Source organism: Melozone crissalis, unplaced genomic scaffold (genome assembly GCF_028551555.1).
Source record: "Melozone crissalis strain CALT ecotype California unplaced genomic scaffold, PUWL_Pcris_2 ptg000066l_1, whole genome shotgun sequence".
Taxonomy (NCBI): domain Eukaryota; kingdom Metazoa; phylum Chordata; class Aves; order Passeriformes; family Passerellidae; genus Melozone; species Melozone crissalis.
This window is the reverse complement of record NW_026535844.1, coordinates 6,752,214-6,778,216: the sequence shown is the minus strand read 5'-3', so window position 1 is coordinate 6,778,216 and position 26,003 is coordinate 6,752,214. Positions and strand designations below refer to the sequence as shown.

Below are 26,003 nucleotides of genomic sequence, written 5' to 3'. Positions count from 1 at the left end.
AAAGACCTAGAGCCCCAGGAAGCTCCACAAGAAGAAGGAAGGCTATTACAGTACGTGGATAATCTCTTGATATCCACTCAGACAAGGGAAGCATGTGTGGCCTGGACCATGAGCCTTTTTAATTTCCTAGGGCTCCAAGGATACAGAGTATCAAAGAAAAAAAAAAAAAGAAAAAGGCAGAGGCAGTGAAACAGAAAATAATCTACCTGGGGTATGAGGTCAACGCTGGGCAAAGGACTCTGTAGTCACTAACCTTGTGAACCCAGCTTCTTTTCTCAGTGGGATCAAGGAGAAGCAGCACACCACGATTGCCTGGAGACCATTGAAGCTACTTACTCCAGATGCCCGGACTTGAAGGACACTCCTTTGGATGGTGCAGAGACCTGGTTCACTGATGGGAGTAGCCACATTGCCAGTGGAAAGCGACGTGCTGGATATGCAGTCACTACCTGCAGAGAGGTAACAGAATCTGGACCCTTACCAACAGGCACCTCTGCACAGAAGACCAAAATAATTGCACTGATTCTTTTTCCTTTTGGCTTGGAAATGACAAAAGGAAAGAAAATAAACATCTATACAGACTCGAGGTATGTATTTGGAGTTGTGCATGCACATGGAGCCACCTGGAGAGAGGGGGGACTGCTGACCTCACAGAACATCAAACATGCACAAGAGATGATCAGGATAGTCGGGCTGCTGGAAGCAGTTCAGCTGCCTGAAAAGGCAGCAATTATGCATATTAAGGCACACCAGAGAGTGAACTCAGAATTGGAAGAAGGAAATGAGCTGGCGGATAGAGAGGCAAAGGAAGCAGCAAAAGGTGATGTAACTATTGAAGGAGCTCTGATTCCAGGTGGACAAATTTCCCTTGAAGGCAAGCCAGAATACAATAAGAAAGATAGAAAACTAATCAGAGATCAAAAAGGGACATACAACCAAGAAGGGTGGGCTATCATTGAAGGGAAGCTGGTGATCCCTTCCCATTTCATGTAGTCACTAGTAAGGTAGGAGCACCAGAAAACACACCGGGGAATGGATGCCCTGAACACCTACTTGATTGAAAGAATCGTTGCCAGGAATTTATATGCCACTATTATTCAAGTGACAGTGTGATCTTTGCCTCCAGACTAACCCCAAAAATACTCCCAGACCAAAACTTGGTCAGACTGGGAGGGGCCATGGGCCTGGATAGCAGTGGCAAATTGACTTTTCCATCAGAAGGCAGAGGCTGTTGTCCCTTCCTGGAATGATTTTTGCTTGGAAGTGATTATCTGCAGCACAAACCCACCATCCACTATTGACTTTCACAGGACAATGCCATTCTTACAGAGATGCTGTCAAGTTGCCCTGTGTGCTTCTGGCTGTTTTTCTTGCTCTCTGGATGCAAACATCAGCCCAGCGTCTGATGGCCAATGCTGCGGGTGCTGCCCGTCTGGCTGTGGCCAGCAGCTCGTGCCCAAACACAAGCGGGTGCCTTCTGGGCAAGGGGATGGACTGGCACGAGCAGCCATTTTCCCTGGTGAACCTGGGAGGAACCTGGGCAAGTGCAGAAGATTGGGATGACCCTGGCATGAGAGAACGTGTGGTGTGTCTCTGATGATGCTGCCAGCACTGCGAAGGAACAGCCAAGACAAGCACTGGAAGCAGACACATCCTGCCAGTTTCTGCTTGTGAGAGTCTGTCCGAATTTTCTGTCATCTGCCTCATGATCGTCATTGGGGGACCACTGAAGAGAAGACCCCCCCTGTCTTAAATCTCTGGCTCCAAGGGAGAAAGTCATGTACCTGAGACCTGAGAGCGTTGCTAAGCCATTGTTTTCACAGCTGTTGTTTGCTGTGTGCTACGCTGAGCCCAATGAGAAGAAGGGGGCACCGTGCCCTTTTTGCAACAACAGCCTTGGGAGCTGTCCCACCTCTCGGCCTGGCTGGACTTCTCCTGAGTTTCAGGTGGTCCCCCCACAGAAGACCCTCACCTGTTTCACAACCACCGTGACAGACAGACTGAGATGTAAGGAGCCTCTCCATCAAGGACTGAGACATGGAACCCCCATGTGAAAAGGCCCCTCTGCTCCTTCCAAGGACTGGGACTGAAACCCCCAGCCCGGGGCAGGTGTGTGGGGGAGGCAAGCTGACCAAAGCGAGATGTTTGCCTGCAGGATGTGACCGCTGGACCAAGAAGACAATGGCTCTCGTTTACTGCTGAGAGCATGGACTACCTGTTACATCTATTCCTTATTGTATCTGTTCCCCCCCCCCCCCCCCCCCCCGTCACAATTTCCAATAGAGTTATCATAATAAAAACCTCTGAGTTAGCGAGAGACTTCAAGATCTCCCCCACGTAACAGGCGGATCCTCGACTGGACTGGACCAAAGGACTTTGTCTCTACGTTTGGTAGCTCTATCCCCTCTCTCTTTCTCTCTCTCTCTTTTGTCTCTCTCTTCCCCCATCTTTTTCTCTCCCTTAATCCCTCTATCACATTTTGCTGTGGTCATTCAATCAAGGTGCATTTGTTTTGATTATCATTGCAAACCCCCTTGTACCGTGTCAGTTCTTTTTGCACCCTGAGATCAAATCCACAAACCATCACGAAACCCGTCCGTGAGGATGGATCGTGACACCCCCCGAGGACCCCTCCCCAAATTCCCCCCCAGCACCCCCAGACCCTGCTAAAACCCCCTCAAGTTCCCCCAGATCCTCCCCAAATCCCCCCCAAACCTCCTCAAGACCCCTCCCCAAATTCCCCTCACGACCCCTCCAGGACCCCTCACCTGTCCCTGCGCCTCCTCAGCAGCTCCCGGAGCCCCCCGTCCTCTCCCAGCGCCTCCCCCGCTCTCTCCAGCGCCTCCCGCACGACCCGCCCGAGCCCGGGGCGGCTCCCGGGGGTCCCTGAGGGGGTCCCGGGGGGCGGGGGGGGGAGGGGGCGCCTGCTCCATGCCCGGCCCCGGGGTCAGGGGGCGCCACTTTGGGCTCGGTTCTGATTGGCTGGAGCGGCGCGGGGAGGGCGGGAGTTGCTGCGGGGAGACGCCCGGTGATTGGTTGACTTCGTAGAGGGCACAGCGATTGACAGAAGAGGGGCGGGGGAGGCGGGCTTTGCCGAGGGGAGATGCCCAATGACTGGTTAGAGTGACAAAAGAGAGGCAGGCGCTGCTGAGCGCAGATCACCGGTGATTGGTTGGTTCAGCTCGAGAGAGGCAGGAGTAGCTGATGGGACACCTGCGGTGACTGGTTGGATCGGGCGCACGGAGAGGCCGGTGTTCCTGTGGGGAGACCCGCGGTGATTGGATGGTTTGGAGCAGGGCGCGCCGCTATTGGCTGGGAAAAGTCCGGGATTTTTAAGGGAACTTTCCTGGTTTTTTGGGGAAAAACTCTCGGATTTTTAACGGAGAAATTCTCATGTTTTGCAGGAGAAACATTCCTGGATTTTTTGACCCCACATGAGCCCAAATATCCCCAAAACACTCGAAATAAACCCCAAATAACCCCCAAAACCCCCAAACAATACATAACAGTCCCCCAAATAACCCCAAACAAACCCAAATAACCCCAAAAATCAAAAAAACACCCCAAATTAAACCCAAAAATCACATGATTTCAAGCACAGCTAAAAAAACCCCATATGCACTAACACTAACCGCAAGAACGCAAATAAACAAATAAGCTCAAAAAAACCCAAATAAGCCTAAACAAACCCAAATACTTCCAAATAAACCAAAATAATTCCAAATAACCACAAAAAAAACCAGAAATAAACCAAGTAAAACCCAAGATAAACCCAAAATAGTCCATAAATAACCCCAAACAAACCTTAAATACACCCAAGTAAACCCCAAGTAAACTCAGTTCTTCCCGTTCCCCCCCAAAACAGATCCCGACCAATCACAACGCGCAGCACTGACGACGACCCTCTTGCTGGGCGCAAACCCAGAGCACTGGCCCCGCCCAGCAATTTTCAGCCAATCAGCACCCGGCCCCACTCTGACTCATCACTTGCCGGGCGCACACCAAGGCCTCTCACTGCGGTAAATATTCAGAGACCGTGCGGGGTAATTTCCAGCCAATCAGAGTGTGTCTCGCTGATGACTCATCAGTTGCCAGGAGCGGAATTTGGGGAGGGAGGGGAAGGTGACCATGGGGATGGGCTGGAACCCCAAATTAATCCAAAACGGGGTCGGGACCCCAAAACGGAGCAGGAGGGGCCTGGAGCCCCCAAAACCAAACACGGGGGAGGGGATTGGGGGAATGATCGGAAAGGGGAGGGAGAGCGGGGAAAAGAGGGTCGGGACCCCAAAATTGAGATGGGAGGGGGATGGGACCCCAAAATTGAGCTGGGAGAGGAATGGGATGTCCCAAATTGAGCTGGGAGGGAGATGGGACCCCCAAACAGGATGAAGCCAATTTTGTTCCTGGAATATGTAAAGTACTTTATGGATATGCAAAAAGTCTAGGAATATGCAACAGGCGGATGTCATGGGAGACAAGGACCGTCGAGCACAGGTTGTTATGGCCAGCAAGACTCCCCAGTTATTTTCGGGGGCAACCCTTAATTCATCTGGTTTTAATTACATCACCCTGTTGCATATTCATTGACCCTCATGCATGTCAAAAAACTAATTTACATATTTCAGGAATTATTTTACATGGCCCAGCCTTGGCGGTGTCTCCTCATTTCAGGAGCCTCCACTGAAATGGAAAATGTAAACCCCCTCCCCTTGATTAGTAGTAGTAATAGAAATAGTAATAATAATTATAATTTAAAAATAATAATTAATTTTGAAATTAAGGGGCTCTCGGGCAAAGATATGGGAGTAGAAATAACAGTTCTTTATTAGGAAAAATTAAAAATACAAATACAGTAGTACAAACAAAAAACAACACTGACAGAGTCAGAATCCTCTGGGAATCCAGTGAAAAAGGTTGATTCTCTCAGAATCCAATGGAAAAAGGGCTGATCCTTTGTGAATCTAGTGGGAAAAGATTTACCCTCTGGAAATCCAGGGGAAAAAAGCTGAAATTATGGGAATCCAGTGGGAAAACATCTGATCCTCTGGGAATCCAGCGGGAAAAGCTGAAATTTTGGGAATTCAGTGGGAAAAGGGCTGATCCTTTGGGAATCCATTTCTTACCACCCAAAGACAGGGCACAGGAAGGGCCATGGAGTTTTTACAGGGTATCCCAAGGGTGGAGTTGTGGTTGGGGTCAGGGGAGGAGTTCTTAGCAACACAAGAAGGGTGAGATCAAATTCCTGCCTCTTAGCAACAGCAGAACTCCACACAGAAAACGTCCCCAAATCCTAAATTCCCTCTAAAACAACTGAGAAATTATGGAACTTCAGATATATTCAATCAATTTCCTTCATTTAACCCAGTTTTGGATGTTTTTAAAGGATGAAGGTGAAGCAGAGGAAAATTAAGGCCAAACCAAAAGGCGAAGCAGCCAGGTGTGTTCCCAACATGGATCACAGGGAATGTGAGTGACCAGGGCTGTGCCCAAAGTGCCTCCTCCAGTGGGGGATGGAGCTGGAGCAGCGCACGAAGCTCTGCCCGCACTCGGGGCACTCACAGGGCTTCCCTTAGTGGTGCCTCCGTTGGTGTCGAGTCAAGTGAGAGCTGCTGGAGAAGCTCTTCCCACACTGGGGACACTCGTAGGGCCTCTCCCCAGTGTGGATGCGCCGGTGGGTGACGAGGGTGGAGTTGTACTTGAATCCCTTCCCACAGTCGGGGCATTGGAAGGGCCTCTCCTCTGTGTGAATCCGATAGTGCCGGATGAGTCTGGAGCTGGTCGGAAACCTCTTCCTGCATTTATCACACTCGTAGGGCCTCTCCCCAGTGTGGGTCCTCCTCTGGTGACTGATCAGGCTGGAGCTCTCTCTGAAGCACATCCCACACTCAGAACACTTGTACGGCCTCTCCCCAGTGTGGATCCTCTGGTGCACAATCAGGCTGGAGCTCTGGCTGAAGCTCTTCCCACACTCCTCACACTCGTAGGGCCGTTCCCCAGTGTGGATCCTCTGGTGCACAATCAGGTTGGAGTTCCATCTGAAGCTCTTCCCACACTCCACACACGTGTGGGGCTTCTCCCCATCATGGAGCTGCTCATGGAGCACCAGCTCCGAGCTCTGGCTCCATCTCCGGCCGCCTTCCCGGCCCAGGCTGGCTCTTTTGTGGTAGAAAGGGACAGGCGCTGCGGAAGATCTCGAGATGTAATGGAAAGGCAGGACCCTCAGTTCCCCTTAGATAAGACCATCTGCTCCCCGTAGATAAGAAATTAACATAGGAATGTAGCCTCCCTTAACCGAATACCAGTAACTTTCCATTCCTTACCCAGTACTTTTCCATTCCTTACTGGCCACAGGTAAGGAGGACAAACCCCCTTTTGACGTAGAGACCCCTTAGACTATAAAAACCCAAGAGATGAGATAATAAAGGCCTTTTGACCGTCCATCACATTGATGTCTGCGTGTGTCATTGGCCCGAGCGGCCCAGGAGAGTTGGGCCGCCGTGCTGAGCCTTAGAACCAGGTCGCCTTGCCTTGTATCAGAAGGCAACATAGTGGTGCCGAAACCCGGGAGCCCACCTGCGCCCGGGGAACGGGGATTCTCCTGGAAGAGGACAGCGGCTGCTGGCAGCAGGTCTGACCACAGCGGGAGGGACGCCTCCGGACCAGCGTGGACCATGGAATCCACAGCAAAGGTCGTAAGTCAGGCTCATGAGCAATGGGGAATTAAAGGTGAGCTCAGGAACTCTAATCTTGCTATTGCAAGGCTCCTAGAGCTGGGGACGATCGGACGTCCGGTAAATATATTATATTCGGAAGCGCGGGAGAAGTGCACTGCCGCCTCAGCAGAGGACTCTAAGTCCGCAGGCAGTGGTAAAAACCTCAGAGCGTGGGGGAAAGTAGAAGAGGCCCCACGCGAGACGTTAGAAGAACAGGAGACGCGGAAAGCCGCGCGTACAGGTTTATTAGCTACACCAAAGCTGGGGGTGGGGGCTGCGACACAAATCGCCTCTGAGAGCGATCGGATTGACGGCGGGAACATGCGGGGGCCGGGCGCGTTCCACCCCTTCCCGAGCCCAAGCCCAGACCCCCCGGAGCCCCCAGGAGACCCCCCGGAGCCCCCAGGAGACCCCCCGACCTTCCCACGGAGCCCGCCGGATCCTAGCCCCCCTGCGGAACCATCCGAAAAAACCGCGGTTTCTCTATCCGTCCCTTCCCCGCCGGTCGCCGATCCAGCACAGGAGGCAGAGCAGCGCGCGCGATGCCTCTGGCAGGGACCCACGGAGAAGGCGCGGAACGCGGCCGGATTCTCGGACCCTGCCGGGATCGGTAAAAACTCGCCCCCGCCATGTGCGTTTAAAAATGGCGCCGAACCACATGGTGAGGGCGGAAAGGAGGAGGAGAGGGGCTGAAGCGCGGTCAGCTCGCTTAACAACGCATGCGCGGGCGAGCGGGGAGGGGGGTCGCTCCCCGCGGTAGAGTGCAAGACCAACCAGAGCGCTCTATTCAAATTAGGTCCTTCTAGGGCAAGGACCTCCCCCGGCAGAAGGCGGGGGGAGCCCAGGGGGAGGGAGCGGCACTACCCCCAAAGGGAGGAGCGGGGTCGGAGCCGCACAAAACGGCACGGAGCGCCGGAAATGTACCAGCAGTCAGCTTCCGGCTCAGAGTCAAGTAACAGCTGCTCAGACAGCTCGGAAGAGCCGACCGAGCCCGGCTGGGACTCGGAAACCGAGAGAGTAGAATTAATGCGGTTTCAAGCGAAACCGAATAAAGCTTCAAACAATATCGGGAAACAATCGCAACACAAACTCACCGATGGGGGAAAAATAAAAGCAGCCTGTGGGGACCGGGCACCGGCAGCCTCCATGCACCCTTTCCCGGTGGGGGTTGCCGGAGCGCGGGGGAACCAACAAAGGGCATATACCCCAGTTAACCCGAAAGAAGCCAAAGGGATTTCAGAAATAGGGATCAACTCAGCTGTAGTGCCCACTCCTGAGGACGACCTTTCTAGCAATAACAGTCTGCTCACTTTTGATATTACGCAAATAAGCCGCATGCTTTTTGACGGGGCGGGGCGGATTGCATTTAAGCAGGAGTGGCAAGACGACCGCGTTAGCCCAGGCTTCTGGGGAAGGGCAGCAACTCAGCGAGCTGTCCCCAGCCGGCACAGCTTTCCCTGGCAGCACCCTCACTCCAAGCACGCCCCAGAGGGACCTGTAGGAGATGTGGGAAGACGCCTCGCTAGGGACTGTAGATCCTGGCCCCGGGGAAACAGGAGAGGGAGGGGGCGCGCAGGTCACACTCAGCCTCCTTCCGCTGCAAATGCGAGACGGCCCAACCTTCGCTTCCAATGGAGAGTGCTTCCGCAAGGCCTGGTCGACAGCCCGACCATATGCCAAATCACCGTGGACAAAGCACTGATGCCAGTCCGACACTCCTATCCCACCGCGACCATCATCCAGTACATGGACGACATCCTGGTCGCAGCACCATCGACAAGCCAAGTAGATCACCTGGTGACCACAATCACGGAAACCCTTCAGGCCAACGGCTTCGAGATCGCGAGCGCAAAGATCAAGAGAGGACCCTGTGTGACCTTCCTGGGAGTGGGCATCACAAGCTCCTACGTGACATCCCCCGAGATGAAGATCAACCGAGACGTCAAGACGCTCCACGACGTGCAACGCCTAGTGGGATTGCTGCAGTGGCTTCGCAACATCGTCCTGATTCCTCCCGAGGTCATGGACCCTCTGTACGACCTCCTGAAAGGAAAGAACCCCTGGGATCCCAAGGAGCTGACACCGCAAGCAACGAGCTCCCTCGACTTCATCGAAAACCAGATGGCCACTGGCACGCTTGCCAGGTGGAACCCAGCCATGCCACTGGACCTGTACGTCCACTTTACACCGAAGGGGGGAGTGGGAGCACTGGCCCAAGGACTTGCAGAAAAGGCCCGACCGATCCAATGGGTGGTCCTCGGAAGACCCGCTCGTGCATTTTCCCCAGGAATCGAATGCATCGCCAGCCTCATCATGAAGGGTAGGAGACTCGCCTTGAAACACCTAGGGACCGAGCCGACAAGCATCCACCTTCCGTTTCGCAAGCAGCCGACCAAGGGGTCAGCCACAATATCGGAGTACCTGGCCCTTGCTCTCTCCGGCTTCGGAGGAGAAATCACCTACGCCTCCAGACCACCCTGGACTGAGCTGCTGACCGTAGTCGACATGGACATGCCACCGAGGGTCAAGGACAGACCGCAGCCAGGACCAACGGTCTTCACAGACGCTTCGTCCACGACTTCAACCGCAGCAGCAGTGTGGCAGGCAGGAGAGCAATGGCACTGTGTCAAAGCGTGTGACCCCACACTGTCAGTGCAACAGCTGGAGGCAGCAGCAGTGGTTTTGGCGTGCGGACTCTTCCAAGACGAACACCTCAACATCGTAACGGACTCCATATTCGTGGCAAGGCTTTGCCTAGCTATGGCAGGACCAGGAATGCCAACATCAGCAGCAGCCCTAATGCTGGAAGAAGCACTTGCCTCGCGACAGAGCACCGTGTCAGTCATCCACATCAACAGCCATGACCCAGTCAAAGGTTACTTCCAGATCGCCAACGACAAAGCGGACGCCGCAGCAAAAGGCGTTTGGACCTTGCAAAGAGCTCGTCAACTGCACGAGTCGCTCCACATCGGAGTCAAAGCACTGGCGAAGAGATGCGGAATCTCGACGGCGGACGCCAAACATGTGGTAGCCACTTGCCCTCATTGCCAGAAGTCACCCCTTTGGACCTACGGAGTCAACCCGAGAGGTCTCAAGCCCTCAGAAATCTGGCAGTCGGACTTCACCTGGTGCGAAATATTGAAGCCCCGAGAGTGGCTTGCAGTGACAGTAGACACTTATAGCAGAGCGATCGTAGCCACGCAGCACCCCAAAACCAACTCCAAAACCACAATTCAGCACTGGCTGACAGCCATGGCTTGGCTTGGTATCCCCAGGCAGATCAAAACGGACAACGGCTCCAACTTCAAATCCAAACAAGTGCAGGAATTCGCCTCGAAATGGGGCATCACGCTAGTGCATGGCATCCCACATAACAGTACCGGGCAGGCCATAGTAGAGAGAGCAAACCAAACCCTGAAAACCAAGATAGAAGTGTTGGCAAAAGCAGAGGGCTTTGCCAATGCCATTCCCCCAGGAGATCAGGCACGTATACTGACAACCGCCTTGCTGGCACTGAATCAATTCCCTAGGGGAGATGAAACAAACAGTCCCGTCCAAAAACACTGGGCCACTCGAACGCTAGAAGAGGGCCCACAGGTGGTAATCAGAAACGAGCTAGGCGAGTGGGAACGGGGTTGGAGGCTGATGCTCACGGGGCGAGGGTATGCAGCAGTCAAAAAGGACGGCAAAATCAGGTGGTGTCCACTTAAGTCGATTAAACCAGACCTTCATAGCGAGCAGAATGAGACTGACGAGAATTGTGAGTATCTGTTTACAGGACCTGCTCGTGGGACGTCCTCGTGACGCGTACTTTCCGGTTCCAGACGAAAGTGACAGACCACCAAGCCGCCAGACAGCACCCGAGAGACCCGCACGGGGGAGACCCAAGCACCAAGGGTGTTTCTGTGTGATTTTGCTGTGGGGGCTCGTCGTCGGAGGGCAAGCCAGCCCAGACCACTACCCCCATCAGCCCTTCAGGTGGGTCGCGCAACACCTGAGTAGGGGCAAAACACTCAGAGAAATCACCACACCGAACACCCCATCCTTCGTGCTCCGCATCACCGACCTGTTTCCGGGACGGCCAAGGGTAAACCCCTATTCCCCACACGTCGCACACTCGTACCTATCCTACTGGTGCCCAGCTTCAAACCCTGGGAAAAGCTACTGCAATAGCCCAGGGTGGGGATATTGTGGGCACTGGGGCTGCGAAACCATAGTTACAGATGCCAGACCATCGGGGCCTGGGTGGGATCCACAAGAGCCAGACAAATTCTTGCAGTTCACCTGGGCACCCATCGGTTGCAAATTACCCCTCTTCTTTCACAGGAACTTCCATCGAAACCAACATAAAGCCCCTAGAATTCGGGCGTGCACTGAGTACAACATGATGGTCTTGCAGCCAGATCACCCTAGCTGGGCCACAGGCAGAACGTGGACAGTGGTCCTTCAAGGGCCAGAAGAGAGGGCAAACGTGCAAATTATCAGGCTCCAACCGTCAGCACCCCGAGCGGTCGGACCCAACAAAGCGATTAAAAGCGTGCCGAAAGGGAGAAACGTAACCTACCCCAAAACCTTACCCACAGGGGTCAGCGAAGTCCCGAACGGTCAAGCGGAAACCTTTCAGATGAGCCGCTTAACTGAGTCGGACTCAGACCCAATCCTTCGTATGTTAGAAGCTACTTTTGTATCCCTGAACGAATCTAACCCTAACCTAACCGAGTCCTGCTGGCTTTGTTACGATGTCAAACCCCCCTTTTACGAAGGAGTCGCCTTAAACACTCCCTTCAGTTATTCCTTAGCCGACGCCCCTCACCAGTGCAGATGGGACACCCCTCGCAAAGGAATCACCCTGAGTCAAGTCACAGGCAAAGGCAGATGCTTTGGCAATTCAACCCTAGCTAAGCGGGGAGGTAACCACTGCGCCAAAATGGTCAAGCCTAACAGGAGAAACAATAAGTGGGCAATCCCAGCCGCGTCTGGGATGTGGGTTTGCCAGCGATCCGGAGTGAGCCCTTGTGTGTTCCTTCACAAATTCAATGACTCTAACGACTTCTGTGTCCAAGTTCTGATTGTTCCTAGGGTCTTGTACCACTCAGACGAAGAAATGTACCATCTCCTCGAGGGACCCAGCCGGATCCACAAAAGAGAGATACTGACAGGTATAACTATCGCAATGCTGCTCGGCCTGGGAGCAGCCGGAACGGCCACGGGTGTCTCAGCCCTAGCGACCCAACACCAAGGACTGTCCCAGCTGCAGGCAACGATTGACGAGGACCTGCAAAGGATCGAGAAATCCATCTCCTTTCTAGAGAAGTCAGTCTCCTCACTCTCAGAAGTGGTCTTGCAGAACAGGCGAGGCCTGGACCTCCTGTTCATGCAGCAAGGGGGCCTGTGTGCCGCCTTGAAGGTTTCTATGCAGACCACACGGGAGTAGTGAGAGACTCCATGGCAGAACTCCGGAACCGACTGGCTCAGAGACAGAAAGACAGGGAGGCCCAACAGGGCTGGTACGAGTCCTGGTTCAATCAATCACCTTGGCTAACCACTCTGATTTCTGTCCTGATAGGTCCATTGGCGATGCTGTTGCTAACAGTCACCTTCGGACCATGCCTGCTGAACAAGCTGGTCTCGTTCGTTCAGAACCGCCTGGAACGGGCCAACATCCTGTTCTTAGGCCGACGACAATTGCTGTGAATTCAACCAGGGAATTCAACCAGGGTACACTGCCAGTCACAAGATTTTCCGAACTTGTCTGGCAAAAGCTTACTCAGGTCTCCCAAGACCCCTTTCCCTTGTCGAACTACAACCTTATACCTCACTCCAGTACATGACTACCTCATTCATTTGTGAAAAGGGGGGGGGAGATGTGGTAGAAAGGGACAGGCGCTGCGGAAGATCTCGAGATGTAATGGAAAGGCAGGACCCTCAGTTCCCCTTAGATAAGACCATCTGCTCCCCGTAGATAAGAAATTAACATAGGAATGTAGCCTCCCTTAACCGAATACCAGTAACTTTCCATTCCTTACCCAGTACTTTTCCATTCCTTACTGACCACAGGTAAGGAGGACAAACCCCCTTTTGACGTAGAGACCCCTTAGACTATAAAAACCCAAGAGATGAGATAATAAAGGCCTTTTGACCGTCCATCACATTGATGTCTGCGTGTGTCATTGGCCCGAGCGGCCCAGGAGAGTTGGGCCGCCGTGCTGAGCCTTAGAACCAGGTCGCCTTGCCTTGTATCAGAAGGCAACACTCTTTCCCCCTCAGATCCCCGCCGGCTGCGTTTGCAGCCCCTCCTCGTGTGGCATCTCCGGGGCTTTTCCTCCCCGTTGGCTTCCTGCGCCGTGGAGCCGCTCAAAACGGCCTCTTCCACCAGGTTCTGCCGCGGGCATTTGTCCTCCCTGCTCTCCATGCTCAGCTCCTGCTCTGGGGGAGGAAGGACAAGGACAGGATGGGATTTGCCTCCATGCCACAGGCAAGGGCAAGGAGATCCCCCCAGCGCTGAGCTGCAGCCGGGGCCGTGCTGGGCTGGGAGATGGAGCAGCACAGAGGGGAAAGGGGCACTCATCGCCAGCTCGGGGCTGTGCGCAAATCACAAACAGGACTGGACTGCTGGGAATGCGTCCTGAGCTGTGTGATTTTCCAACATCTGTATCATTACTTGGTTATGACAATGGCAAAATGTCAGCAGCTCATATCACAGGTAGCAGAAAAAGAACTTCACGTTAAAATTTACTTTAAAAAGTTTCTGACCAATCACACAAAGCAAAAGCATATTGACCATAGTTCTATCCAAGCAATATAAGCACATTGACGGTTAAAACAATGCTTGCTTATTTCAAATACAATACCTGCTTGTAACCCTAAAACACAATGCACAGAGCTCCATTATTAATCTTGGAACTTCCCAATATCTTGCTAGATACACTTTTCAGCAGGTTAGGGAGTTATTCTAGATAAGCGTTAATGCACACAGACCATTGTTCTATTTCTCCTTAATTTCTACTTCTTATATAATTATTCTGCTGACCAATCTATTGGCTGCTGCAAAGCTCAAATCACTTCTAATGTCTCTGAGGCTTGTCTTTTGCAGCTTTCCCAAAACCATCTGATTTTAAGAATCCAGAGACACTGACTTCCTCCTCACCTTCGTCAGTGTCCCAGGCCTCTTCCTCGCAGCCTCCAAGAAGTTGGCAAAGGGAAATCCTGGTTTGGGGAAAAAAAGGGATGAGAATGTTGAGTTTGAAGTTCCCTCTGCCCGAGTCCATCTCTACAAGTCACTGGCCATCTAGGTGATGCCGAATTTTGCCCCAAAAGCCGAGAATAACTGCCTAAGAGACTCAATTTAAGTCAGCATAGACAGGAGGTATTTTATTACGACGCGTCGGAGAAATCACAAAAGGGATTTCTGAGTATCTTGTAACAAAAGCAAGCCTTTTATAGAGTTTTGAATATAAAGTTACATCATATCACATGCATAATCATGTTTTTGCATGCATATTCATAAGAGGCGTGGTGTGGGCGGAGACATCTCTTTTGAGGATCATTTTGGTGGTCGTTCCGGTTGCCTTCATCGTGGGCAGGGGTCACCTGATGAGTCTTCCTCCTTAAACTTTTGAACTCCTGTCCTAATATGGCCAATTCCCGGTGTACTTGGCTTGGTCCCATGGCTTGGCAAGGCTCTTAGGGTCAGTTTGACATTGTTGGCTCTGAACATGCTTAGCCCATCAATTCCCCTATGCCTATCTCTCTTTCCTGTCATTGTGTTCCATGCCTTAGCCGATTTATTGCTCTATATGTTTCCTAAGTGCTATGCTTTCTTCGAATGTTTCTCATTCCATGTTTTAACTCATTATTTCTTGAAGGCTATCCGTTTTGGGGCTTCATTTCCCCCCTTTTCTTATAACTTACGAATTCTTTCGTCAAGTCCTGATCCTATAGGGCGCTGATACGCTCGTACCATAGCCCAAACCATTTGGGTCCTTTTCATAATAATTCTTAGTCTCCACCACATATAAATATTTGTGAGGGTTAGTAGTAACAGAGCTACAATTACTATTAGCATTGGGTGCACCAGGTAGTTGAAGACCTGTGTAGCTGTTGGGGAGTATCCTGTAAAGATATCCCACCAATGATGCTGGCCTACTTGTTCTACTTTGGTCAGGACATTTTTATTTTCTCTGAATCATGTTCTACCTGCCATACCATTCGTTTAGTCGTTTGATTCACCTTTTGCACCAATTCCTTAACTTTAGGATGTGCGAGCATTGTTTTAAGAATTTTAACGTCCATCCCTATTTGTAATTTGGGAATCTCTTGATATAGGTTAAAATCTGCGTTAATTAGCTGTTGAGTAGTTATTGGGACAGTATAATGAAAATCACAACCTACTATTTTGGTAAAGTTGCATACACAAAAGTTAGTATCGTTAGTCTCTTCCTGGCAACTATCTATAGTGACGTTGTCACAAGCTGTCCTCACGCAAGCACACCCATTCCCTATATAGTAAACTTGTGATTGTGTTCTATTATGTGGAAGCATTTCAAAGGTACATAGACTATTCTCGGCATCTAAGCATAAATCTTCTGCTTCTACCACAGCGTTTTCGCAAACATAGCCTAATTGTCCTCTGGGTATACATGCTTCTGTGCTAATCGATTGCCACTTCTTTTTGGTATAGTCATAACTGGCCCAGACATTATGGTCTATTGGCCTGACAATGACATCCTGATGTATTGTCCCTAGAGTGAGGACAGGAAAGATAGCTCTTTCTTCTGCCGCACTAATGGTGAGGACATAGGCTTCAATGTGTTCTTGTTGGGGCTCATAAGTGAAATTTACTAATTGCCACCAGGCTTGATGATCCTTCTCAAATTGTGTAGTATGATTGTCCTTTAATATTGTTTCCCTTATTTCTTGAGGTAATATACCTGACGTTCCTTCTCTCATTATTCCTGCCGCTACGGATTGTAGCCATTGTTGCGTCTGAGAGCATTGAATAGCGAGTGCAATGTCTTTGCTGAGTTCCCCTGTATAATCAGCGAGCTTCACAAAATCCTCTGCAGTATGGTTTGCTACCATGGTTAGTAGTTTTACTACTAGCGATTGTGTTTCTGCTAATGTAAGCATGGATGAACTGAGGGGCATCTTAAGCTTTCCCAGGTTCGTCGTGACGGTACTTAATTTGTTCACTAATACCTCCTGATCTATCGTGTTTAATATACCGAATCCGGTGCCAACCCACCCACTCAGATCTCTTTGTGCCCTTCTGTGATGAGACCTTGTTGCTAGCCATGCATTCCATCCCTTGAGGCTTTGCTGTATAAATGGTCGACAATCCTTCTGCAAATACGTAACATCGGCATGAATGTTCATCCGCACCTTTTTCAGAGAATAAGTGGGGTCTAACAATAATTTTAGTTCATTAGATTTTCTTATCACCTGAGGTCCTATAAAGGTCAGGTTATGCACTATTTTACATTCCACCGGTGGAGTGGTTTCTTGGGGTAAGTCTAGATCTGGATACAATGGGATCATGTCTCCCGATAATGCCACCTCATATTGGACAGCACGCCTAGGGAAGCCAAAACCCCGCTCCAGCGTTTTCAACTCCCTTTCACATGTGAACATCACCGACTGGTCTAATCTAAATGCCAGCTCACACTGTGCTCTCCCTTCCTCAGGACCACTACATACTACGATCTTTCCCGCAGGAGAGAGAAGAGGGTGGGGGTCAAAGGTTATGTTTCGAGGATGTGGTTCCCCAAGCGAATCTTCTGTATAGATTACCGAGTTTTGGGGTTGTGATCCGGGTGGATCTTCCCGGAAGTCACTCCACTGGCATGAGATTGGGCTCTTTTGCTGGGTCCAGACAGTGGGCTGGTCCATCTTCACTGGACTAAAAGTTAATTAGGTTATGTTCAGAGGCTGGCATCAAGGGTTTAATTGTTAATACTAGCCGCCTTGTTTCTCCTTCTACCGGGTCAAGCTCTCGACACCCAATTTGGATTTGGTCTCCCTTGTATGCTACCATGGAGGACTGATCCCATACTTTACTCGCGTATGGCTGATTGTTATGCAGAGCATAAACTTCGAAATAGGGTCCCCTCATTCCCAACTCCAGGTGGATACACTGGTGTGCATAAGACCATGGGTCTATTGGGGCAGAGTCTTGGGGAAAGGCTATACTTATCAAGAGTCCAATGATCAGAGTTGTAAAGGTTTGAGGTGGAGTCAGGGCCATGATGTCTACTCTTCTTGTTTGTTCTCCGGAGCTCTCTTGACCCGTGAGTAATGGATCCACGTAGGTCGCTCCTTGATCCGAACCGTGGTGAAGGTAGTCAGCAGCACTTGGAAAGGTCCCTCCCACTTCTCTTGTAGGGGTTTTCCTAAAAGATTCTTAACATACACCCAATCACCGGGATTAAACGGATGCAATTTGCAATCAGGTTGTTTAGGTTGGTGCTCCATCATTACAGTAGCATTTTTATCAAACTGTTTCCCCACCGTAATTACATAATCGTAAATGTACTGATTACCAATTTGGTCTATGGCGTCCCCATTTACAACTTGCATAGCATAAGGTCTACCATACAAGATTTCAAATGGGCTTAACCTTTCTTTTGATCTTGGTTTGACTCTCAGCCTCAGCAGAGCAATAGGCAAAGCTTGATACCACTGCAAATTAGTCTCCTGGCATATTTTGGCAATTTGCTGTTTGATAAGATGATTCATCTTTTCCACTTGCCCACTGGCCTGTGGACGGTAAGGTGTGTGTAATTGCCATTTAATTTGTAATGCTTTGCTTACTGCTCTCACTACTTTTGCACAGAAATGTGTACCCCTATCCGAAGAAATGCTCTTCGGTACTCCAAACCGTGGAATAATTTCATTCAACAATACTTTAGTTACTTCTCTTTCCTTATTTGTCCTGCAAGGGAATGCTTCAGGCCACCCAGAAAATGTATCAGTTAATACCAACAAATACCGAAACCCCCCTTTTCTTGGGAGTTCAGAAAAATCAATTTGCCATACTTCACCTGGAAATCTACCTCGATTTATTGCTCCCTGGTGTATCTTAGTCCCTGTATTCGGGTTGTTTTTCAAGCATCGCTCACACTGGGATGTGACATGTTTTATGGCGGTAAATAATTTCGGTCCTGCTATCCTAGCTTGCAGGTACTGATAGAGCGGATCCAAGCCCCAGTGGGCTTTCTCATGTTCTTCTTTTATAAACTGCCACATCACGTTTCCTGGTATTACTAACTGCCCTGTTTCCAGTTGACCCCAACCATTCTCTAATATTTTGCCCTTATTTCTTTGAATCCATTTATGATCTGATTCCTGGTAATTTGGCTGGATGTTGGTATCCAGCTCTCCTGGTATTAGGGCCGTTACTTTCACTTCCCTAGCCCTTGTGGCAGCCAATTTAGCTTCTGTATCTGCCTTCCTGTTCCCTATTTCTGGAATAGTATTACCTTTCAGGTGTCTCTTACAATGTATTATGGCCACTTGTGCTGGGAGTTGGACCGCCTTTAGCAATCGCAGAACCTCCTCTGCATGCTTGTTTTCCCTTGTGTAGTCAACAGTCCTCTTTCTTTCCAGATGGCTCCATGAGCATGTACAACGGAAAAGGCATATTTAGAGTCTGTCCATATATTAATTTGCATGTTCTCCGCCAATTCCAGGGCTCGAGTCAGAGCTATCAGTTCTGCCTTTTGGGCTGAAGTCCCTGCAGGCAAAGGGTTTGACATCCGAAAACCAGTTGTCTGCATCTTCGAACGGCTCCTCTTTGAGGTCCGGGCGACTGGAGTAGACGGCTTCAATTGTTTCCAGGCAGTCGTGTTCGATGGGTTCTGCTGGGGCTCTCCCTTCTAGAAATGAAGCTGGGTTCACAATGTTAGCTATCTGAATAGTTACGTCATCTGATTCAGCCAGGATGGCCTGGTATTTTAGGAATCTGGAGGGCGACAACCAATGATTGCCTTTCTGTTCCAGCACAGCCGACACAGCGTGAGATACTAGCACAGTCACTTTCTGACCCAACGTGAGCTTCCTGGCCTCTTCTATGTTAATTATCACTGCGGCTACTGCCCTCAGACAGCCTGGCCATCCTTTACTTACTTCATCTAGCTGCTTGGAGAAGTAGGCTACGGCTCTCTTATGTGGTCCCAACTGCTGTGCTAGGACCCCTAGGGTCATCCCTTGTCGCTCACGGGAGAACAGCCAGAATGGTTTTGATACATCTGGGAGACCTAAGGCTGGTGCTCTCATTAGCTCCAACTTTAACTTCTTGAAGGCCCCTTCTGCTTCGGGAGTCCAAACTAGGACATTCTTGGTTTCCTTCAACAAATCATACAGTGGTTTAGCGAGTATCCCGTACTGGTAGATCCATAGCCGACACCAACCTGTCATCCCTAGAAAGGCGCGTAGATCTTTCACCGTCTCTGGTTTAGGCATCTGGCAGATGGCTTCTTTCCTAGCTGCTCCCAGGGATCGCTGTCCTCTGGAGACTTCGTATCCTAGGTACACCACTTCCTTTTGCACCAGCTGTGCTTTCTGTTGAGAGACTCGATATCCACTTAAACCCAGGAAATTTAGCAAGGAAATAGTCCATTCAATGCATTCTTCCTCTGTCACTGTTGCTATTAGGAGGTCGTCTACGTACTGCAGAAGGGTGCCATCTCCCAGTGGCCTTTCCCACTGTTCTAATTCTTTGGCTAACTGGTTCCCAAAAATCGTGGGGGAATTGCTCCATCCTTGGGGCAATATCGTCCAGGTAAGTTGAGTCTTTCTTCCTCTATCTACAGATTCCCACTCAAAAGCAAAAATCTTTTGACTCTCGGGGGCTAGGGGAAGGCAGAAGAATGCGTCTTTCAAATCTAATACGATGAACCAGGCCAAATTATCCTTTAGTCTAGTTAGAAGCGTGTATGGGTTAGCAACTACCAGATGTAATGTCTTGGTTATTTCGTTTAGTACTCTCAGATCCTAAACTAGCCTATAAGCCCCATTAGGTTTCTTTACTGGCAAGATTGGCATATTAAAATCCGATTCGCATTCTACCAATAACCCTAGTTCTAAAAACCTTTTGATTATGGGCTCAATCCCTTTCCTGTCTTCTATCCTCAGAGGGTATTGTTTTCTTTTCACTGGTTTTGCCCCAACTTTAAGTTCAACAACAATCGGTGTTGCTTGTTTTGATCTTCCCGGTATATCAGTAGCCCAGACTAATGGGTACGTCTCGCTCAGAATTCGCTCGGAATTGTGATTCTCAGGTTTGGGTTCCACACAACTGATTGTTAGGCTTAAAGCTGTAATCAGTTGTTCCTCATTTACTTGAAATTCCAATTTGTCTTTGTTGAACTTTATTATGGCTCCTTATCGAAACACTAGGAGCTCAGTTAAAAGGCAGCCCTCTCCAAATTCTTTCTCAAAACACGGGAGAAAGGCTAGAGAAAGTAAAAAGTAAAAAGTGAAAGAGTTAGATGAAGGGATTGCTCTATTTCCGTTCACAGAGGTTCCCATGGGAGGGATGCGCTGCCCCGCCCCGCGGGAGCCACCAGCGCCCCTGCCGGCCGTGCCCGGAACTGCACCCAAGGGCAAAGCGCCGCAGCCCAAAGGCCGGGACTGGGTCCGGGCTCTGTTTGCTGTCAGTGCCGCAGCTGTTGGTGTTTGTTTGCTTCATTATACACACTAGTAAAGAACTGGTATTCCTATTCCCATATCTTTGCCTGAGAGCCCCTTCATTTCACTAGTCTAAAAATTAAGAGGGAGGGGGTTTACATTCTCCATTCCAAGAGAGGCTATTTCTGCCTTCCTGAGCAGACACCTCTCTTGTAAAGCAACACAAGCACCCACAGGCACTGAGGGGGGCTGCAGGAGGGGCACAAGAAGGCCCTGCAGCACTTGGGCACAAAGGCACAGCAGGTGAGGGCAAGAAGGGAGCAGCAAAAGGCCAAGCTGAAGGCAAAGGCCAGGGCACAGCTCCTACAGCCCCTGAGGGATCAAGCCCAGGGCCCAAGGGGGCCCCAGCACCCAGGGCACGGCTCGGCCACAAGCACCTGGCAGAGGCATTGCCCTCCTCACCAGGGGAGAGCCCACCCAAACAGCCCCTGGCAAGGAACCAGGGCTCCAGCTGCAGGGCACAAGGACACTGCAAGCACAGACAACAGCACCCTCAGGACCAGCAAGTCCACCCCTTGATGGACATGGATTGGCAGGGCTGTCACAGCTCCCATCACACCAGGGACCCTCCACACTGCAGCCCTTGAGAACATTCAGGGTGGGTCTGCATTGAGAGCAGGCATTTCCTGATGGACACAGGGGCCTCTCAATCCACTCTGAATCCTAGACCTAGGGAGAAAATAGTAAAGGAATGTTTTAATTTTTAAGGGAATGAGTGGGAAAGATAAGCAGGTATGATTTCTTCAACCACTATTAGAAGCTGTGGGGGATAGGTCTAAAATAAATGATTTGCTTTTTCTTCCTCCTGTGAATGTAATTAACTAGGAAGGAATTGGAGAGCTGGATTTTAATACTGCAAAAGGGATACAGAGGCCAGTTCTGTTCTACCTTTTGCCAAAATCTGACAAGGCCCATGCTGAAGTGAACCTGAAGTGTGGGCAGCCCCAGGGAAAGAGGGAAAATTAGATATGGAGCCTCTACAAATTACTTTAAAGCAACCAGGACAAGCAATACCCTGTTCCAAGAGAGGGAAGGAAGGACTCACAGCCTGGTACTGTGTCCCTGTTAAAGGCAGGGCTTTTGGAGCCAGGGGTGTCTCCCTACAACACTCCTATCCTGCCAGTCAACAAACTGGATGGATGGAGAGCAGGAGGAAACACAGAATTTGCAAGTGTTAAAATGAAGATTAACTGAGGCGGCTGGCCTGGGCCTTCCAGACAGGGAAAGAGAATTTGAATTACAGGTGGATGTTAAACAGGGTCTTGCCTAAGGAATTCTTGTGCTAAAATGTTTAACCCTACATAGGATATCCTATAGTTCAAGTCTGGCATCAAGTTAAAGGTCTGACAACCAAAAGAGCCTCTACATGGATGAGCAGGGCTCGGTTATTACAGTATGAAACTTGTTCAATGGCACAAGAGGATTTAGAACTGAGGACAGGGCAAGGGTTCAACCCAGCCTCCTGTTTGAACAGCCTGGAGAGGGGCTGGCAAGGAACCCAGGACTGCACTCAAGGGACAGAGCTCCAGACCCAGGCTGGGACAGATTGATGATGGGACATTCCCTGGCCTGAGGGAGAAAATGTGTTTGTGGATGGCTCTGCAGGGGCAGCAGAAGGGAAAAGAGCTACAAGACAGGCTGTTATTAAGGAAGGGGAATCAGACACAGTGCAGGTCACCGCCCCATGCTCAGCTCAACCCGCCCAGCTGTGGGTGCCTGTGAGAGCCTGGCACTGAAATGCCCTGAGCAGGAAGGCTTCAATATCTTCTGCTGACACCATGGCACCTAACAGGGGGGCAAAAGCAATTCTCACTGCTTCAGCAACCACTGGAGCAGATATCAAGGCACATTCTCCCACAGCAAGCTGGGCTGGCACACAGCCTGCCCCGGCACTTTGCTGCTGCCAACACCCAGCCAGGACATCGGCTCCTGCCCAAGGAGTGCAAAGCAGCACCACTGGTGGCCAAGGGGCCCATGCCAAGTGTCCCTGAGGCCAGAAACAGCCTCCAGCACAGCTCAACACGGGGGGACACCTCAGCCTGGCCTCAAGGGCTCTGAAGCCCCGCAGATTTGCACTTCCCGCCCGCAGCAGGAGGATGGGAGGCCGCCCCTGAGCCTGCCCTGAAGGCAACGCAGCAGCAGCCAGGGCTCCACAGCGGGCCAAGCCCCTGCGCCTGCCCACAGATCCTCGCCTGGAATCCTCTGCAATCCTGGCCACCCTCCTCTGCCATCTCCAGCCCCTGGGGCCAAGCCTTGCTGCCACTGCTGCAGCTTCAGCGCTGGCTGGGCCTGCACTGCCACAGCTGCTGGGGAACACCACGGCACAATTCCACTCTGGGGCTCACTGACACCCACACTCTGGGCTGCCTGCCACTGCACTGCTGCAAAATGTACCGAGTTTGGTTCTTTTAAATCTTATTTCTCTGCTCAGGCTTGGTTTGTCTTTGCCTTGGGGAAAGGAATTTTAAAGGTTTTATTTAAGGGGTGTTACACCACTCAATGGAGATGAGTTCAACATCCCAACAGACTGGGAATAGCCCAAAAGACAAGCACAGAGATAACGACCAGCAACAAAACATCAACATTTCCCAGCAGCAAACAGCAACCAACAGCTACCCCAGGCACTGCCCCCGGCAGAGCTGGAGACACCTGGGCTGGAAAAGGCTGAGAAGGAAATCCAGGAGGGTGGAGACCAAATTGACACATCAGAGGGGAAGGAATCCAGGTCCAACAGGAAACCAAATGCTAAAAACTTACACAACTTGGAATAAATGAACATTAAAGCAGTGGATTTAAATCGGTTCTACATAAAGTTTAGGAAAAATCGAGTAAAACTCACATGGCATGGAATGATTTTCTCTGCACAGCCGGGCTATTTGTGAAAGAAATTATTTCTGTTGCACATCCTGGCCAGAACCAAGGAATGCCTTGACTCTCTAAAACTAAAGAGATTCTTGCAGAGTTTTTGTTTTCCCTGCAGTTTCAGTGACAAAATTACAATATGAGAAAAATTTTCATAACATTCCCACTTTATATGGTCAGGTAGGTTTGGGACAGAAGTGTAAGCATCAAGTTTTGGTCTGGGTGTTTCCATGTTTGCCTTTATGCTGCATTTTGCAAAACTGAACAGCTTTAAAAGTAACACTTTACACTTATAAATAGTTAATATGTTTTTTTTAAAAAAGCAGATTCTGGGGGGGCCACATGTGACTCACCAGATGGCTGCCCTGGAAGAGAAGCTCCATTCCAGGCAGCCTCCAGAGCAGCTTTAGAAATGCAAATGAACACTGCTGGGCAAAGTGTGGACAATGCACCTGGGTCTCTTGCCTGGGGCAGGAATTGGGCTGATTCCCTCTGCCCCTCACCCCAAGCTCTGCCTGCTGGCACTGATGGAATTTGCACAGCTCAAGGCAGAGCCCAGGGGGAGGATATCTGACCCTGCAACACAAAGGGGTGAAACTGCAAAGGGAAACAGCACATGGAGAATGTTGGGAAAACTTCACTATAAATAAATGGGGGGAATCATCCCTCTGCCCACACCAACATGTGCTGTCACTGTCTCTGTTTATAGGGTATATTAGAGCACCCAGGATTTTTTGCTACCAAATATTCAGGCAAATCAGTTGGGAATCCAAGGTTTTGATGATTTAATTAGACAAAAGCAGTCAATTGATGCAGCCATGGCTGGAGAGAGCAGCCAAAAATGGGGAAAAGATGAATGGGCAGCAGAACAAATCCTACAACACCATGGACCAGCCCCTGGGAACCCGAACCAATTCATATCAGGAGCCACAGAACCCATTTCTCATTTCAATGGCATCATTAGATTACAAGCTCTGCTCAGAATAATAACCAACCAGACAGCTCCAGCTCCTGACCTTCCTGCCGACCAATCCACTGAAATGAGGAACACAACACTTCACCATGGGATGGGATCAGATCATCTGTTAGCAGAAAAAGGAGGAGTTTGTGGAAAATTAAATTACTCAAACTGCTGTTGGCAAATAGATGACAAAGGAAAAGTGGTGGGGAAAAAAAAAAACCGGAAACAAGAAAGCAGCTCATGTACTGGTCCAAATGTGGAAAGGATGGGAATGAGCTACGATTTTGGGGCTCCCTGGCAGACCATGGGTTAAACGAATGCTGTTTCTCCTCTGATGTGCTACAGCAACTCTCATCTTTTTACCATGCTCCACACCTTGAGAGTGCAGCTCATTCAGCAGCTGAGCGAGGGGCCAGGGACTCGTAGATAAGGAAATAACGGGCGAAACGGCGAAACCATCAGCTTCAATAAATGTTACTAATTAACATGGATTGCTGCTCACAGAAAGTCCCGCTAAATTCCTGAACTTCGAGAAGAACAATAATTTAACAGAGGCATGAATATCAACTGTTGTACGAAAGTAGGGATGCACATTAAGGACGACAAGCAGTTGGGAAGTCTGAACCTTCCAAGTACCTCAGCCAGTGGGCAAAGGGAGAGGGAGACACAGCCGGGAAAATGAGGATAAAAAGGAGGCTGCGAACTATAACAATGGCAGAGAGCGCACGGCAAATGCCCCACGGCCTCTCCCTCTGCTCAGCAATAAAGTCACTTTTACATGACTCCTCTGTCTCCTCTGCGCACAGAAACCTCCGGCCACGGGAATTTCCCCGCACAGCCCCGGGCACGGGGCAGCCCCCTCTGTCCCAGCCACAGCAACCGGGCCGAGCCAGCGCTGCTCCGCCAGCGGCTCCTGCCGAGGCAGCGGCCGCAAGGAGACCGCGGGCAGCCGCTCCCGCAGCGCCCTCACGCCAGCGGCAACACGGGCCGGACACGGCACAACGAACCCGCCCGAGCCCCCTGCCGCCCCCGAGGCCCGCAGCCAGCCCCGAGCCCCCGCACAACCCAGCGCGGCTCCCACCTGCGCTGCGGCCGCCTCCGAGCTCCGCCGCCGCCTCACCGCGCTCCGGCCGCTGCCGCCGCGCACGGGACCGCACACACGCTCCGACAATGGCGCCGCTGCCCAGCCACGGCCGCCCTCAGCCCGCCACCGGGGCCCTGCTCCGCCCCGCTCCCACCAATCAGCGCGCCACAAACACGACTGACGGCACCATCGCCCAATCCCAGCCAGGGGCGGGCTCTGCGCACGGCACAGCCCCGCCCCGCGCTCTCAGGGCCCCCCGGGCTGCGTGAGGGCAGAGCTGGAGCTGAGGAGCAGCCCTGGAACGGGCCCGGGCCCGAGGGGGATTGAGCTGAAAACACAAACAAACTTCTCCGCACCTCCCGCCACGGCTTTCCCGGCACTGTCGCTTCGGTGTCTCTGGCTCAGCGGGAAGCCCTGGAGCCTGACTTCTCCTACCCCTAATTAGGAGCATCAGGGCATCGCTTTGATTTCCCCCAAAAAGGGAAAACCGCCCCAAAGCCCTGTGGATGAGTGGGGGAGGGGAGAGATTTTTGACAGAGACCTCCAAAATCTCAGAGCAGGATAATGAGAAGTAAGTGAAGACCCTTAAATGCAGCTTTCCCCTACGCCTCCCTCCTTCCAGCTGTGCCTCCTACCCCGGCGGTGCCGGAGACAGGGAATGGGGCCGGGCTCAGTTCATGCCCCGGGGCTTCTCCCT

At 51.1% G+C, this 26,003-nt stretch overlaps 1 long non-coding RNA gene and 1 pseudogene across 1 annotated transcript; both read right to left on the bottom strand.

Moving 5' to 3' along the window:
- Positions 1 to 26,003, bottom strand: part of LOC128945567 (zinc finger protein 208-like) — a 324,996-nt pseudogene that overhangs the window by 41,070 nt on the left and 257,923 nt on the right.
- Positions 13,078 to 25,381, bottom strand: LOC128945539 (uncharacterized). Its single transcript, XR_008483881.1, has 3 exons — positions 25,304 to 25,381; positions 13,861 to 13,919; positions 13,078 to 13,139 (listed from the first exon to the last, which is right to left on the bottom strand). It is a non-coding gene; the product is annotated as an uncharacterized LOC128945539 (long non-coding RNA).